This window comes from Vulpes lagopus, chromosome X, assembly GCF_018345385.1.
Source record: "Vulpes lagopus strain Blue_001 chromosome X, ASM1834538v1, whole genome shotgun sequence".
Taxonomy (NCBI): Eukaryota; Metazoa; Chordata; class Mammalia; order Carnivora; family Canidae; genus Vulpes; species Vulpes lagopus.
The window spans coordinates 102,900,481-102,918,153 of NC_054848.1; the positions used below are offsets into that span (position 1 = coordinate 102,900,481).

General features: G+C 37.7%; 1 protein-coding gene across 2 annotated transcripts in view; it reads left to right on the forward strand.

Moving 5' to 3' along the window:
• STK26 (serine/threonine kinase 26) overlaps window positions 1-17,673 on the forward strand; it is a 57,028-nt gene that overhangs the window by 1,182 nt on the left and 38,173 nt on the right. The window lies entirely within an intron of this gene.

Below are 17,673 nucleotides of genomic sequence, written 5' to 3' on the forward strand. Positions count from 1 at the left end.
CAGTTAACGTATTTAAAGCGGTGCATTTCAAGCTATCTGCTAAATGTTATCCAGGTCTACTAACTTTTAACCGTTCACTTTTTTTCCTTTCCTAGATAGCCTAAACAACCCATTTATGAGCAGATGAAAAACTAGAAACACCAAAGACTCACTCAGTCCCTCATTAGCTTCTAAAAATGTAAAGCAGATTTTTTTCAAGTTCAGAAAAAACGTTTAGAGCTGTAAATAGCTTATGTTTTTAGTAAAACGCTGTGGATTGGGGCCTCAATATACTAATTGATGCATGGAATTCATCCTTTTTTTTTTTTTTTTTTTTACCGACTGGTCATGTTTTATGCATGGTCACAAAAAGTAATTTTGAAAATACTTTCCCACAAAAGGACCATTTGTGTGGGACATATATCAATCCTAGGACTCCTGTGTGTACTAAGCACCAGGCCTTTTAGCTGAATATAGGGCAAGTCTGTATTGAGTCCCAGGAAGTCGGTTTGTATTTAATAAAAAGCAGAGAGAGAGAGAGAGAAAGAAAAAGGGAAATGAGAAATATTCGGGGTTTTTAAAAGATTAATCCATTCAGGCTTTACAAAATGCCTTAAACTTTTTTCTCAGACCAACCCCTTCCCTCCCTCACTCATTCCCCCATCCACCAGCCCCACAACCCATTCATTTCAGTCTGCCTTTGATTGTGTAGCAAGAGATTAGTAGTTTGCAGTACTAACTCCAATTTTGCTCTGTCTGATGTGGAAGAAGTGTGAAATACTTCTCACCTTGCTCTTCTTTCCATTCTGCTGGGAGTAGAACGATACAGATGGAAAGTTTGTCTCTGAGGGTCTCCATGCTTCTGTCTCCATTGTGTGTGCATGCGTCAGCAGAGAGCATGCCTCCTGTTCATCAAGTTTGTGACTCTGGGGAACTCTGTGCTGGGAAGAAAATGGTTTCTGGTCTTTATTTCATTTGTCTTTATTTGATTTATAGGGTTTAGGACCTCCTTGTCATTCACTATTTCTTATTGCTCCCTGCTTTAATTATTGGAGTTCCCTATCTCTTGAATTTTAAAATCTTCATTAAGGTAATTTAGAATGTGAATCACATCTTAATTTACAACTTCTGCCTCTCATTGTATGCCTTCCCAAAATTGTGGTTACTTAGTCCCACATAATTTGGGGAGGACAGTCCTCTCCATATAAGCAAAGAAGAGAGGGATACTTGTCACTTTCTCCATCTTAATGAAGTGGTAAATTCTTAACTGTTTATTTCCATTTTATTTGTAGGTGTGGTTCTTGAGCATTTGATGCAACACAAAGCTTTCCACAGTTAAAATTGCACAGTACCTTAAAAATAAATTTGATGGCATGCAGTGTGACTCTTGAGACTAGACTACTTTTACTATTCTTTTGTTCAAAAATATTGCAAATGAGATGCAGAAATATATGAGCTTGTAAAATTCTCCTCAACTTTTGTTCGAGTGTTAGGAGCAACTTTTAAACCCTTAGAGTAGTAAGAAAACTCGAGTTAGCCATGTGTTCTTGAAATTAATGTATAGTATTTCCACAAATCAGGGTGAAGTGGTTGACTGGCCTATAACTTTTTAACAGTTTATTTGAGAGAATTATGAAGATTGATGGAAAAAATGATTTTTCCAGAAATAAAAACAAAATTACTTTATCCACAGTGTTTTTCTCCCCCTGAGGAAAGACATGAAGTAGAAGTCGAGCTACCTGTTCTATCACTTAAGACTTCAAGCATTCCTGACTTTCGAACAAAGAAATTTCTGTTGCCACTAGTTTAAAATAGAAAAGAAACTTGGAGTGACGAAAGAAAACCCAGGATTTGGTCCAGTTCAAACTCTTCCTTATGAATTAGTTATTCTAACTCGTGTTGTTGATATTTCTTAATATTGTAATAAACATTTTTGCACTAGTACATCAAATGTTGAGGGTATGAATTTGTTGAGGGTATGAATTTGTTTTGTACTTTATTTGTGTTTACTTTGTTAGTGTATACCTAAAGGAATTTTCCATACGAGGAGCTACACTCTTGAAAAATATTTAAAGCACAACTTAAAAAAAATAAACCAATAAACCTGTTTCTTTCTACTCAAATATTTACACTTTAATGATTTAAAACATACTGTTTTCTTTGAAGTTTTTAGTTATAAGTTATGCTTAAGCTTAAGATATTTTCCCTTAGAACCTTCATTAGAATTTATTAAGACAAGTATTCTAAACTGGTTTAATCTTTCATAAAATGAAGATGTGAGAAGAAAGTTAAATGTTGAATTGGAGTACTAATGTGATATTATGGTATTATGTAATGCTTTGTTATCTTTTTTGTGAAAGTTTTTTTTTAGGCTTCTATTAAAGAATTTAAAAAGTAGCTTTCATATATCCTTAAGTATGATAAAGGTGGTACAGTTTTGGGTTTTGGTTTTAGTTTGGGGGAGTTGTTTTTTGTTTTAAGTAGTCTCCATGCCCAGCATGGAGCCCAGTGTGGGTCTTGATCTCAAGGTCAGTGAGTTCAAGACCTCAGCTGAGATCATGAGTCAGATGCTCAACCACTGAGCCACCCAGGCACCCCTAGGTGGTATAGTTTTTAAGTTGTTGTTTTCAAGAATTAATGAACATTTCATTGAAGATTTTTATCTAAAGAGATGGAAAAACATTGCCTTACATTGGTGGACCTAGTTATTGGATTCTGGGAAGGATAAAGAAGTATACTAAATGATCTCTAGCCCTTGAAGGTCTTAAAATGTTGGGGAATTAAATCTAGTACATGAAATATAAAATAATGCAAAAATCTGTAAGACTTGTTCTAGAATAGAAGTTTTTGACTGGAGGAGTTGAAGGCTTACAGAAGGTAAACTGCTAAGGATTATTGGGGTCCATATTGGGAAGGGCATTTCCAAGCAGGAATGTACCCTGAGCAAAGGCATGTAGACAGGGAAAGGCACACCCCCCACAAGTGTGCATGCACCCACAGTCTTTGAGTGTGAGATGAAAATCATTTGGATTATGATGAATTCCTCTGAAAAATAATAAGGGGTAAGATTGGAAAACATGATTGGTCCTGATTATGGTGGTTCTTGAATGCTAAGGAAGGACTTTGGCCTTTGGACTAGCCATAAAACATTTCTGAGTAAAAGAGGCTCAATGAACAAAGTTATATATATGAAGAGAAATCTCAAGATTGGATGAACAGACGACCAGGAGGATTAAGAGTCTTGAGGCAGATGGATCTCAGAAGGCTATTTCAATGGGATAATCATATCTGGACAGAGGCAGTGGACCTTGCATTGACTGATTGCTTTCCATATGCCCAGTACTGTGAAGAAAAAAATATGACCACCACACTTAATAATTAGCTAATTACAGAAGGAGGAATCAGAGGCTTTGTGATGTTGAATTATGGGGAAGTAGACATTTGTGGTACATATGAAAGAAATTGGAAAATTGGGGGGAAGAGCCAGATCTGGTAGGAAGCTAATAATTTCTGTTCTAGAATTGTGAAGTGTGAGGTAACAATGAAATGATGAAGCAAAAATGTGGAAAAGTAGTCTATTAACTTGATTGTGGTGATGATTTCATAGGTGCACGTGTATGTCCAAACACATCAAATATGCATGAAAAATGTGCAATTTTTTTGGTATATCAATATGCTTCAGTAAGGCTGTTTTAAAAAGTGTCCAGGGGGCCACCTTGGTAGTTCAGTTAGTTAAGTGGCCAACTCTTAATTTCAGCTCAGGTTATAATCTCAGGGTCCTGGGATTGAGCCCTGCCTTGAGCTCTATCTAAAATAAATAAATAAATCTTTTTTTAAAATGTCCAAAAAATATTTGAAGATAGAGATCCGGAGCTTGAGTCATTCATCAGACGTTAACTGAGCATTTACTATACTGAAAAGGAGCCACCAAGAAAGGAGAAGTTCCTAATGCCAAGAGAGACCATGTGGAGGTGTGGGCCCTCATGAGACAGGGAGTATAAGTGGAGAATTAGCTAGTAAGAAAAAGAAAGGAGACTTCAAGGTGCACGGGAGGATGAGAAAATGTGTCAGCACCAAGAACGAGTTAACTGGGGGGAGTCCTTTAACTAACTCTGACCATGAAAAAAAATTGGAGAGGAAACTCAGTTTGGTGCCACAATCTAGCATGTAGAGAGTTCTTACCTCTCTTACACCTTCAGGAGGTGTAATTTGAGCTTTGCAGTTTGAGGTGGAGAGAGGTTTGAAAGCATTGCCTTGCATTGATAAACCTGAACAATCATCGTCCTTATTGGTGAGTGGTTGATACAGAGATGTTGAATATGCTAATATGCTAATGATAATGGCAGAAGAACAAATGGAACAGAATAATCAAAAACAATTGTTAGCTGGGAGAGTTGGAGGTAGTTGAAAGGTATGGGGTGAGAGGACTAGGGGCTATAGGGAGCGTAAACAGGAATTGGGCATGGTAGGACGTGTGCCTTGAACATTAATGAGGGTCTGGAATTGGCACTTGAGGACAAAGGTCCATCATGTGCCTCCCTTGCTTAAGTCATAGAAAATGAGAGAACATAATTTAGCCGGTTCTTAGGAACTGATGAACATCATGATACTGTGGTTTTTTATTCTGCCTTTCATTTATTCAGTGACCTTGAGCAAATCATCTACAAAATGGGGAGTAATAAAAGCTGCATTTCCTTTGCTTCAATGAGATGTTATTAGGATGAATTAACCATCATCTGTGGAGTATATTTCGAGCCCCTTTATAAAAGGTGTTATGATGTGTATGGGCAGTTCATCCTGCAAAACAATGCTAAGCTAATCCCATGAAAACATTCTCATTGTCTCATCTCTTTCCTACTTGATAACCCACATTTTTCTATTAAAATCCTGTCTTCCTCTCCTCTTCCCCACACCACTAGTACCATACCCAAAGTCCTCTGTTCAGCTTTCCAGACTTTTCTGTTATCTGGTTCCGGTCTACAGATGCAAACTTTTCATTATCACTATTTCCTGGCAAGAAATCCCTTTCGTTCTACCATGCCAGTTACAATTTAGCAATCACTGACTGACCAGATCCTACCTGATTTTCAAGATCTGCAAACTTACTTTCTTCGTGAACTTTCCCTGTGTGTTCCAAGCTACAGAAATCTCTCATATTTCCAAGCATCTATTATATCTTTTGTCAGTAGTAGACAGTCCAGTCCTTGATTCATTCACTGCCTTAGATTTTCTCTAACGTACTTGTCTTCCAAACTAGGTTGTAAATTTCTTGAAGGCAGGTTTGAAGGCAGGCATGTATTTTACTTTTCCTTATACCATTAGACATGAATTATATGTAAAAGTGTTGGCTAATGAGTCCCATATTGACTAGACTTCTTTTTTTCCATTCTGTTTCTTTAAATACATTGTGTAATGCTTGAATTCTTACAGATCATGAAAACTGATTTATGTGTGTACAATGTAGACTCTTTATACTCACTAAAATTATTGTAATGCATTTTATGTAACATGTCTAACAATATATACTTATAACTAATCAGCTGTTCACAGAAGGAAGCTCTTCTTTTCTTACCTTCCAGGGCATTTGAGAGATAAAGGAGATTCATTTCTTTCCTATTAAGTAGGGCTTATTTCATTTTTTTCCATTTGTTTTTATTTACGTTCGATTTGCGAACATATAGTATAACACCCAGCGCTCATCCCATCAAGTGCCCTCCTCAGTGCCCATCACCCAGTTACCCCAACCCCCTGCCCACCTCCCCTTCCACAACCCTTTGTTTCCAAGAGTTAGGAGTCTCTCATGGTTTGTCTCCCTCTCTAATTTTTCCCACTCAGTTCCCCTCCTTTCCCTTATAATCCCTTTCGCTATTTCTTATATTCCCCATATGAGTGAAACCATATGATAATTGTCCTTCTCCAGTTGACTTATTTCACTCATAATAATACCCTCTAGTTCAATCCACGTCGAAGCAAATGGTGGGTATTCGTCCTTTCTGATGGCTGAGTAATATTCCATTGTATATATAGACCACATCTTTTTTTTTTATTTTTATTTATTTATGATAGTCACACACACACACACACACACACACACACAGAGAGAGAGAGAGAGAGAGAGAGAGGCAGAAACATAGGCAGAGGGAGAAGCAGGCTCCATGCACCGGGAGCCCGACATGGGATTCAATCCCTCGCGCCCTGGGCCAAAGGCAGGCGCTAAACCGCTGCACCACCCAGGGATCCCTAGACCACATCTTCTTTATCCACTCATCTGTTGAAGGACATCGTGGCTCCTTCCACAGTTTGACTATTGTAGACATTGCTGCTATGAACATTGGAGTACAGATGTCTCAGCGTTTCACTGAGTCTTTATCTTTGGGGTAAATCCCCAGCAGTGCAATTGCTGGGTCGCAGGGTAGCTCTATTTTAAGCTTTTTGAGAAACCTCCACACTGTTTTCCAGAGTGGCTATACCAGTTCACATTCCCACCAACAGTGCAAGAGGGTTCCCCTTTCTCCACATCCTCTCCAACATTTGTTGTTTCCTGTCTTGTTAATTTTCTCCATTCTCACTGGTGTGAGGTGGTATCTCATTGTGGTTTTGATTAGCATTTCACTAGGGCTTATTTCAGACAAATTTGTGTCTTTGTGAGAAATAACCTCTTATCCCTTCCCCTCCTTCTGTTCCCATCCCTACCCCACCCACCAAAAATCCAAACAAATTTTTACTTCTCTGTCCCAGTTGTTACATTAGAAAGAATCTGATATATTTCATTCATATTAAGGTGTTTTTGATTAATGGCTCAGTGAGTGACCTCTCCCATAGATGTTCACATTTTACATGGAATAATGCCTAGAAAATTAAAAAAGGAAATCCAGTAGTGGAACTTTAGACCTCTTGATAATTGTTTTTGACTGAATTGTGTCTTCTGAACAAGTGGTGGTTTTACTCATTCTATTTGTTGCTAGAAAATGGAATTAAGAGAACAAAATTAACAACAAACTCCTTCACATTTCTTGTCATTAAGACCCAAATAATTTCCACCACAGGAACATATAAAACAGTATCTCTGGAAGAATGCCATGAGGTAAATCATTTTTAAGAGAAAAACAGTAGAGGTGCCTGGGTGGCTCAGTTGGTTAAGCATCTGCCTTTGGCTTGGATTGTGATCCCAGGATCCTATGTCAGGCTCCCTAGTAGGCAGGGAGTCTGCTTCTCCCTCTCCCTCTGTCTACTTGCTTGTGCACTCTCGTGTGCTCTCTCTTTCTGTCAAATGAATAAATAAAATATTTTTTTAAAAATAAGAGAAGAAAAATTAATAAAATAGGCACAACTAAAAATTTTAGTCCATTTTATGTACATTTCTCATTTTGTCATCTGCCATTTTAGACTAAGGTGTTACATGGTAGGGAGGGACCACATCTTTGAATTAATACTTGTGAAATCAAACAATTTTGAAAGATATTGACTAATTTCTCTCAACAGTCCTATGAACTAGGAAGAACTATCCAATAGGAAAATGCCTTTGCATTTGGATTTTATTTCTTTTAAATATTTATTTATTTATTCATGAGAGACACAGAATTTTAAAACACCTTGCTAGCCAACTCTACCCATCATCCTCTTTGATGTCACTCCCCCCCCAAATCCCGTGGGATTCAGGTGGTTCACCTGACATGCCCATTTAGAGAAGCCAAGAAACCTAGTGCACAGCTGATCCCATTCTTCTCTATTCTTGCCTATCTCTTCCCACCACCTGTCACCAGCATTTACCTGAGGATGGAGCCTGTTCTGGACTTGTTCCAGCATTTCACTGACTGCACCCTGTTGGCCTTTCTTTTCCTTCATTTATCACACCATCATGGATTAGAATGATCCGTGTCCTAATATATCAGATTAGTCTTTGTATGGCATAGCTTCAGCTCTTCTAACAAAGTTGGAACAGAATTATGGTTCATACTTCCTGAGAATGAGAGTAAGCAAAATTGTAGACAGCTTTAGGTGAAAGAGTTGAAAATACTGTTTTTTTTAAGTGGCTACTTTTCTCCTCTTTGGTCAAGTCACTTCGAAAATGTGCTGCTAAGGAAATGGAAGGCATTATGTTTTTGTCTTTTTCTCACCAAAAACGTTTTACAGAAAAACTTTTCAATTATTCTTTGTGATCCTGGCAACAGATTGTGTATTCTTTGTGGTATTTTTCTACTCGCTCCTCCTTTCACATGTTTAAGAAATAAGGAGAGAAAAGAAATCTGTAAACCCCTATCAATTAAAAATGCAACAGACAGAGAAAAGTAGGGTTCAAGTCAACCACCATTGGATTTTTCAGGTTGTTCCTTACAGAAGAGTAGAGTGTCTAGTTGAAGAATAACAGTGCTTTGAATTATAGAAACAGTTTACCAGTATCAACTTAAAGTTTTACTGGATTTGAAATCCATACCACACTAGTTATGTTAGGAAATTTCTAAGCATTCTAGTGAATTACTCTACCAGGTTTCAGAAGTGCCTGGTAACACAATCCTAGGCGTGAATTTTTGGCAGGTGGAGGAAATTCTTGAAGGACATCGAGGAACATCCAGATTTTTCTTTGAAAATGCATTTTTTAGTTGCTCTGTTAGTGCCTTTTTACCCCCTCCCCCCAGCTTTCCATTAAACCTTTGGCTTTTCAACATATCACCTTACAGTGCATTAAATTAAGCTAGGACTTCACTGCTTGATGCAGTACAGTATAAATAACACAGCAGTGGTGACAGGGAAGGGATAGATGACATAGATCATCAGGTGGGGCCAAAGTTGTCTTTATAAATGCAAGAAAATTGGGGGAAGCTGAGCCGACAGAAAACATAAAGTCATTATTTCTTCGCAAAGCCTCTACCTTGTCAGTATTGCTCCCCACTAGACCTGGGAAAGTTTCTTGACTCCCTGGTCTCAATTTCATGCTGCCTGCCCTCCCTCTAAGCGGAAACACAAAAGAAACCAATCAGCAAAGCATGCACACGTGTTACTAAGGATGGTGACAGAAAGTAGAACTTTGACCTCTTGTGGTTAAGGAGACTACAGTCAGTGTGTTTGGCAGCCTCAGGGAAAGAAACATTTTTCAAATGTATGCTTTTAAAGTGCCATGGACCCCACCGGACCCCACCGGAAGAACAGTTAGCAAACTCATTAATTAGTGTCCTATTTGCTTCTCTAGTTTCTGTTCAAATCCTTTGTTTGAACTTAACTCCGAGCGTCGCCAGTAAATGGGAGCAGAGTGGACTCTTCCAAGTTGGACACTGGCAATCCAGATATGATGTTTTTACGCCCTGAGTTGTCATGAAACAACTGGGTGTGATTGAAGCTCAAAAATGAGCAGCAGAGAAGTTTGGAAGGCCGACTTTGTATAGGACATGGTGCTTGAAGCCTCTCTGGGTACAAAACGCGTAAAGAAAAAGTCTATGACCGCAGGAAGTTTTTGCTGTACCTGAAGTATGAAGACACCTACACATTTAGAAATCTAACAATGCAGAGCAGGGGCAAGGAATCCCCAATGAGATAGAAACTGGCATGGGAGCATTCTACGGAAGACCAGACAAAGGAAGGGAACAGTCATTTAGAGGAAAAACTGGAGACATGCAAGGGAAAAAAGGTACAGAGGGATATGCACGAGCTTCCCTCTGCAACAGAGGTTTGCGGTAGGTGCTCACTGTCAAGAACTCTTAGGGGCAAATTATGAAAGGCCTTGAATGCCAGGCTGAGACAGTTATTGTTTTTTGTTGTTGTTGTTGTTTTTAATATTTTCGATTTATTTATTCATGAGAGACACAAAGAGAGAGAGAGAGAAAGGCAGAGACACAGGCAGAGGGAGAAGCAGGCCCCATGCAAGGAGCCCAACATGGGACTCGATCCCGGGTCTCCAGGATCATGCCCTGGACTGAAGGTGGCGCTAAACCGCTGAGCCACCCTGGCTGCCCTTGTTTTGTTTTTTAACTCAATCTACAACAAGGACTTTTCAGCAAGAAACTGAACTGATGAAAGCAGTGCTTATTCTGTTTGGTTCTTCATTTTTGGAAAGTTGCATTAAGTTTCCAACCCAAAAAGGATGGGTGGAAGAAGGGGAAGGCTGCATATAATAAGCAGATATTGCAATAGCCCAGGCTTTCGTTTACAAGGGTTTGATTTAGGACAGTGATGGTCCAACTTGAACTACCTGGAGGGTTTATTAGACAGCCAGGCCCCGTATCCAGAATTTCTGATTCAGTAGGTCTGCGCTGGGGCCTGTGTACTTGTATTTCTAATGAGTTCCTAGTTGCTCTGCTGATCTGGGGACCACTCTGAGCACCACTCAAGAAAGACTAACAGACCTTGGTGAGTAATTTGATATGGAAAGGAGAGCAACATGATGGGAGAAGCTGAATCCAACTTTGTGTTGGATGTTCTATAACTTCCAAAATCTCACCATCACCCATCACTTCTGTTTTCCTTTGATCCAGGTAGATTTGACAACTCAGTAAATGTCTTACCTTCAAACGCAAATACGTTTATCAAGAACATAAAATCACTTTATGTCTATATTTGTGAAAATGCAACTTGGCTGACGTGAAATAAAATGCCTGTATCCTAAATGCCAGTAAGTGGCCATATTTCCCCTCAAAGATTGACATTTTAAAGAATTTTGATGCATCCTATCAATGTTTATTGTTCAGAATCCCTTTTTTTTTCACCCTATTACTGCCCTCTGCCAAAACTGCTGGACTTAAAAACTCTGGGCTGCTATTATGTCAAAAAATGCCCATTGTGGTCATGACAGTCCAAAGCCAACTTGTGTTTACATATGTAAATTCCTGGAGGGGAGAGGAAGTTACTTCTGAATCCTTAAGGAAATATCAAATCATTTCCTAAATGGCCTTTCTTTGCTCTCTACAATGCTCTCAGTACCTGTCAGATTAATGTATTCCCATTTGCCAACAGGCACCATGTAGAAAAGCTCAGAGCTTAGTTCAAACAAAGGATTAGGACTGAAAATAAGAGAAGCAAATAAGGCCTACTTAATGAGTTTGCTAACACCAAACAATGTGAGCAAACTTGATTGCTCATCCCATTCACCAGCCTTGGATCTAAATCACTTTTCAAATTCTAAAATGAACACAAAACCAACAGAACCAAAGTAATCCTTCAGAATCAAAGATTTGCCCCCAATGAGCATGTTCAAAAGCATGTGCAGAAGTGTATCTCTGAACATGTTTAAAACAATGATTATCATGAGGATAAATTCCTTGGGTCCCTGAGGTAACCTGCTCCCACTTGAGGGAATCCATTTGTTTGGGTATAAAAATTTGTTGTTTTTACCTTAAATGTCATACCTCTTATGTGGTAGTTGTCTTTTTCCAGGATATTTACTCTTGTGACCCATTTTTCCATTCCGGGTGGTGATTAACTTTTTGTTGAAGAAAATCAACAGAGGGTGTATATATGTGCTCACAATGTGTATTGTGCACAAAGTATATTTTGCGTTTGAGAACACTTTTACTCTATTCAAGAAAATAAGACTCAACATTTGCCAGAGGTTTTAATCAGTGGTATCAATTTTAGACATAACTATTTTTAGAAGATAGGTGAGGCACCTGAGTGGCTCAGTCATTTAAGCATCTGACTTTGGCTCAGATCATAATTTCAGGGTCCTGGGGTTGAGCCTCACATCGGACTGCCTGCCCACTCAGGGAGGGGAATATGCTTATTCCCCTCTCCCTGCCCCTCCCCTGCTTGTACTCTGTCTTTCATATAAATAAATAAGATCTTTAAAGAAAATAAATGATAAAAAAGCAAAAAGTAGAAAAGTGTACTGTTGAAATAAAAATGGGTAAATGACAGGATGGTCATTAAGTTCAAGAAGCAGGAAATTATTACGTAGCAATATCATTAAAGAAGGTCTAGGTCTGTATATGGGGCACCTGGCTGGCACCATTGGTAGAGTGTGTGACTCCTGACCTGAGGGTTGAGTTCGAGCCCCATGTTTGGTGTAGAGATTACTTAAATATTTTTTTAAAAGAAAAAGTCTGTTATAAAAGGAATTCAGTAAAATAGATGTACAAATTATATGCTCAATAAACATTATGATATCCATGGATTTGCTAAATATTTTCATTAGAAAATATATGGAATTCTTTAGCATCTTTAAAAATATTTACTCTAAGGTAAATACATATGTGTATATATACTTGTGTCTCAATACATAACAGAGTTATCAGGATTTAACACATGTTGTATTTTTATCCTGGCTAGTTCTTCTTTTTGCCTTTACTATTTAAACTATTATTATTCCTGAAGAAATTGGGCTCCCAGCAGACTATTCTATACAGGATGCAGATCATGGGAAATGACCCTTAATGAAATCCAATACCAGTGTTAAGCTGTTTTCAGTGAATTAGAATTGAAATGAACATTACACAGGATTCTATTTAACAAGATTCTCAATTCTCTGCTTAATTTCTCCCATAGAATAGTTTTGCAGAGCATCATTGCATCAAAGAAATTGCTCTGAATAAATATAAATTGGTTTACCTGTGAGAAAAATAAGAGGCATGTAGCTAGTACACAAACAACTTCTGGTTAACACAAACTTGTGATAATTTGTGTCAAAGCTCTCATTTTGAAGCTAAAATTGCTATAGGTGCTTTACACTATAGATGCTTAGATGATAGGGAATGAAGGAGATGGGCATTGGACTCTTTCAGTGACAAACAAAATCTTGTACCCAGAGAGCTGCTTTTTTTTTTTTAACTATTTATCTCTTCATAAAAAATGTGACTGTCACTGAAAGATCTTTTTTCCCCGTCACAAGCTTTCCAAAGAGCACATAAAATGAAAACGTGGGATTTGACTAGTTAAATAATGAATCAATTTTGAGTTTTAGCATAGGTGACACCTCCATGGTCGTCTTTTTGGACTGTGATTTCTGGTAATAGCAAGTGGAAAAAAAAAAAAAACTATTACCGCTGTTGCTATGGATCTTCTATCTGCTGAGGTTTGGGCATCGTTTTGGAGGCTGCAGTGTAAACCCTGCTTAGAGAAGGTAGAATTTCATAATACCAGAGGATTACTGCTGCCTCATGAGCAAACAGAAATGTAGGTGAGGGAAAAGGTGTTGGAGTCTGGAAGAAGAGAAAGACAGTATTTCCAAGAAAGGGAAAAAGTAGCCTTTTGCTTTAAAGATTAAGAATTCTATTTTTTAGAATGGGAAATTTCTCTACTTTCTGCAGAGAGGAGAAAAAGCTAACAGAAAAGGAAATTGGGGAGGTAATAGTCATTCATTTCTTTCTTGTTATGACTTCTGTGATAAAAGTTACATTTACATAATTGATTTGCTATGGCAAGGGAACATCTGTAAAGAGTCTTTTGGGTCGGGGAAAGCTTGTGAAAGATCAAGGGGGAAGAGCTGACATCATAGGGATGGTGATTTCAGCTGCTTTTCTGTTTAAGATGTGCAATTTTGATGACGTGTGTACTGGGCCAATAAATTGTTTCTAGACATTTGGAGTCATTTGGCGTGGCCTTTTATTTATTTTTTTATTTCTGGAGGCAAAATGAATACTTTTAATTAACAAAGAAAAGTGCTAGATTATCACTGGATTATATTTGGCTGATTTGGACTGTTACTTGGGTGGGGGGGAGGAAAGGAGGCTAGAGACAAGGAATCTTTCTTTCAAATGACTGAACTTATTATTACTTTTTCAGTAGGTGCTGGCCTTAAAAGTCTCCTTCAGGGAATGATTAAAACAGTTATTTGGAGCATTGCAAGGCTGAGTAGCATTCAGATTTACTTTAAAATAAGTTTGCTTAATGACTTTTTAGCACCACTTGATTTATTTCTTGGCTAGCAGAAGAGTTCTACATAGCATGTAGTACAATTGCTTTTTTTCTAAGAACACGTGTCGGTACTAAATACTGTATTCTATTGTTGGCTTTTAACTTTTCACTGGTTTAAAAGGTATAAATGTCTTCATACCTGAAAAACAAATGAAGATTGTTTTCTGCTGGGGGATTACAGCCTCCGCCCTACGTTCCAATGTTCACCCACATGTCAGGGTTCTTTGGGAGAGTCAATCTGTATAACTAGAAGCATTTTAATTTCTCTTGTATGTGTTTTTTGAGCATAGTGTGTCATGCAGTGTTAGTGTATGTATGATCCTGATTGAAGAGTAAAGCACAGTTTTAGACGATTTTTAAAAACTCCTCTAACTGGAGAGAGGATCTCTTTGTTGTGAAAGAATGTTTATTTAATATGGACAAATGGTTCCAGAGCTTGAGAATTAAATTAATTTTTTTCCTTGTAGGAAACTAAATCATTTCCTCCTAGGTACTAGAAGGAAAAATGTGGTGTATTCTGTTCCTCTATACTCCGAAATCGTGCCTGCATGCATCTCCTCAAATGGAAAATGAGGAGATTGTATAGGTAACCCTTAAGCTCTGAAACCATGCATGTGGGGGATTCTGCTCAGGAGTCTGGACTAAGTTATTTACAAAAGATAAGGCACACGTGAATGAATATATATATATATATATGGATCAGGTACCTGTTGCAAACAAATTTTGAATCAGATATAATTAATTTTCTGCTGTGGCAATTAATGTATAATTCTCTACTGTGTAATTATAGTGAAGCTGCAATGTTTAGCTTATGCTTTGTACAAAAGCCTCTGGAAATTTTGGATTTTAACTTCTCCGTAGTAAATACTTTTGAATGCCTGTGTTATTTGTAAATAATAATGATCACCTTCTTCTAGTAATGTTTTTGGACTTTTGTTAATCTAACACAGCTTTTTTTCAACCATAGTTGCCATCTGAACCACAAAACAGAAAATGATTCAAGTTAATGTTTTCTTAAACTACGATCATTCTAGATATATTAGAGCAGAGCTTATTTATTACGTACAATGGATTCTGTAAAGCAGCAGTCAGCAAACTATAGCCAAGGGTCAAGCCCTGCCTGCAGGAATACAAGCTAAAAAATATTTTTTATGATTTAAAGAGTCATTAAACAAGAAGAGGAATATGTGACAGAGACCACAAAATGTACCTGGCCCACAAAGGTTAAGACTATGTGGCCCTTTTTAGAATAGTTTGCTGATCGCTATCTTAGGGTATGGGACCACACTGAGAATTGCTGATCTAAATAAAAGAAACATTTTGTAGTATATGCTCTGGGGTTAGGGATACAGTAAGGTAATAGGAAAGTTGATCTTTATGAAAATAACTGACTTTATTGGTCTCATTACCATGATGCTAACTAGGTGGACATTTTTGTTTGTTTTCTGGACACAAATTTTAGTGGTTGAATTATATGGAAAGTTGTATTAGCAATGATAATATGATAAATTATGTGTGTGTATGCAGATTTTAATATTTTTCTTAGTTTCTAAAGCAAGAAAATAAAAGTGGGTGAATTTTAGTGGTTGAATTATATGGAAAGTTGTATTGGCAATGATAATATGATAAATTATGTGTGTGTATGCAGATTTTAATATTTTTCTTAGTTTCTAAAGCAAGAAAATAAAAGTGGGCGAATTTTATAGAGGAATACAGTGGAGGGCACTGATTGCTTTTATCACTATTTTAAATTAAAGGGTGATATCTATTAGAGAAGGAAAGTGAATAGAGTACTAAGTGTCAGACATAATCACATTTGTTTCCTCCTTATACTGAATGAGTGTCTTTACCCTACAATTAACGTCTCAGGTACCTTGTCAGCAGTAAGGAGAATAGTACTTAATCAAAAATACATTGAAATTATTAGATCATAGCATATGAAATAATCAGGCTCTACCAAATGCCGATTAACTACTTGATTTAGTGGGGGATGTGCTATCAGCCGTAAAATATATATTGGTAAATCACAAAATTATCAAGGAAGAAAAAGACTAGCAGCCATTATTTGTAATTTGCTGCTGATTTCTTTTATCTCCGTATTCAGTTAATCATGAAGATCTATGAGTGTTTTTTTTTTTTTCCTGGAAAATGTCAGACATCATCTCTTTTATCATGGCATTCTGGCCTTTGTCCCTAAGTAGGCTTAGGGCTAGGGTCAGACATGATGGAGCTACCTGAAACACAGACTTGATTTTTCCATTCATCTGCCGAAAGCTTTCAGTGGCTCCCTTCTAGCCTGTCCAGAAATTCCTAGGAAAGATGAATCAAGCCAGCCTGCTGGGATGGTCAGGAAAGGCATCACTGGGTAGCTGAGCTGGCCTTTAGGCCTCGGTGGGAAGAAGGGAAAGAAAGGAAGGAAATGAAATTTGCCAAGGCAAGAAAGGACAAAGGGATTTCTAAGGTTGTGTTTTTCACAATGTTTGGAGTCCTTTAGGGGTGGGCAGTGAGGATTTGTTTGGTGAGTGGTACTTTCTCTCTGGTTAGAGCTGTAAAATGATAGGGTACAAGACAACTCAAGTTGTAGATCATAGATCTTTTTGGATAACACGCTGTTCAAAGCATTTTAATTACTTTGAATTGCTCATCAAGCTTATTTTGGCTATGGCAATTCAAGAACTAATTAAAGAACTTTGTCATTTGTCTCCATCCTGAGGTTATATGTTTGTCATTGCCCATCCTCACCCCACCCCCAGCTAGAAATCACTTGTTACAAAATTTAAAAAGCCAAATATTTTATAAGGGGGTCCTCCTAGTTCTAAAATAAAATGACCCTTTAACATTCCTAAAGAGACTATATAGCATATTTTTTGGAGGAAAAAAACTTAGAATTTGTACATGTATTAAAATTTTGTATTGCGTATTGATTACCCTTATTGGAGAATTGCACTTTTGTTGATTGTTAAATGAACAAAGACTATAAAATTTAACTAATAACATATCCTAGCCACATGGAATGCCTGGATGGCTCAGTGGTCAAGCATCTGCCTTAGGCTCAGGGTGTGATCTCGGGGTCCTGGAATCAATAGGACTCCTCATAGGGAGCTTCTCCTGTGTATATCTCTGCCCTCTCTCTCTCTCGCTCTCTCGCTCTCTCACTCTCTCTCTCTTGAATAAATAAAATCTTTTTTAAAAATAAATTAAATTAATAAAATATCCTAGCCACAGTTGTGTAGAGACCATGTAAACTACCTTATGTTTATTTTTTAATATTTATTTATTTATTCATGAGAGACACAGAGGGAGGGGCAGAGACATAAGCAGGAGGAGAAGCAGGCTCCCTTTGGGGAGCCCCATGCAGGACGCCTGACACGGGACTTGATCCCAGGACCCCGGGATCACAACCTGAGCCAAAGGCAGATGTGCAACTGCTGAGCCACCCATTGCCCCCAGCCTTATGTTTATAATGGCATTTGTTAAAACTTAAAAGATCCAACTCTTATTAGTAGATATCTCATGTCAGTAGCATTTCCCCCCTTTATTTGAATACAGAATTTGTCAGATGTTGTGCTTTGGTAACATGAACAGATTTCATCAATGTTAGCACAAATTAATGTGGGTTCAAATTGGTGAATCTGTACCTTTTAGTGGTAGGGATTAGGATACTCATACATGCTATTGACAGTGGGCATAGAATAGGATGGAGATAGGTTTGAGAGTTTTCAGTTCAGGAAAGTTGGTAAACTTCAAGAGGAGGTTAATATACAACAAAAAGCAGAAGAGGTCTCCAATCTGGAATTCTTTGGGGAAATGGAAATATGACAGTATTAAGGGCCCTTTTTTTTTTCTTTTTGGCAA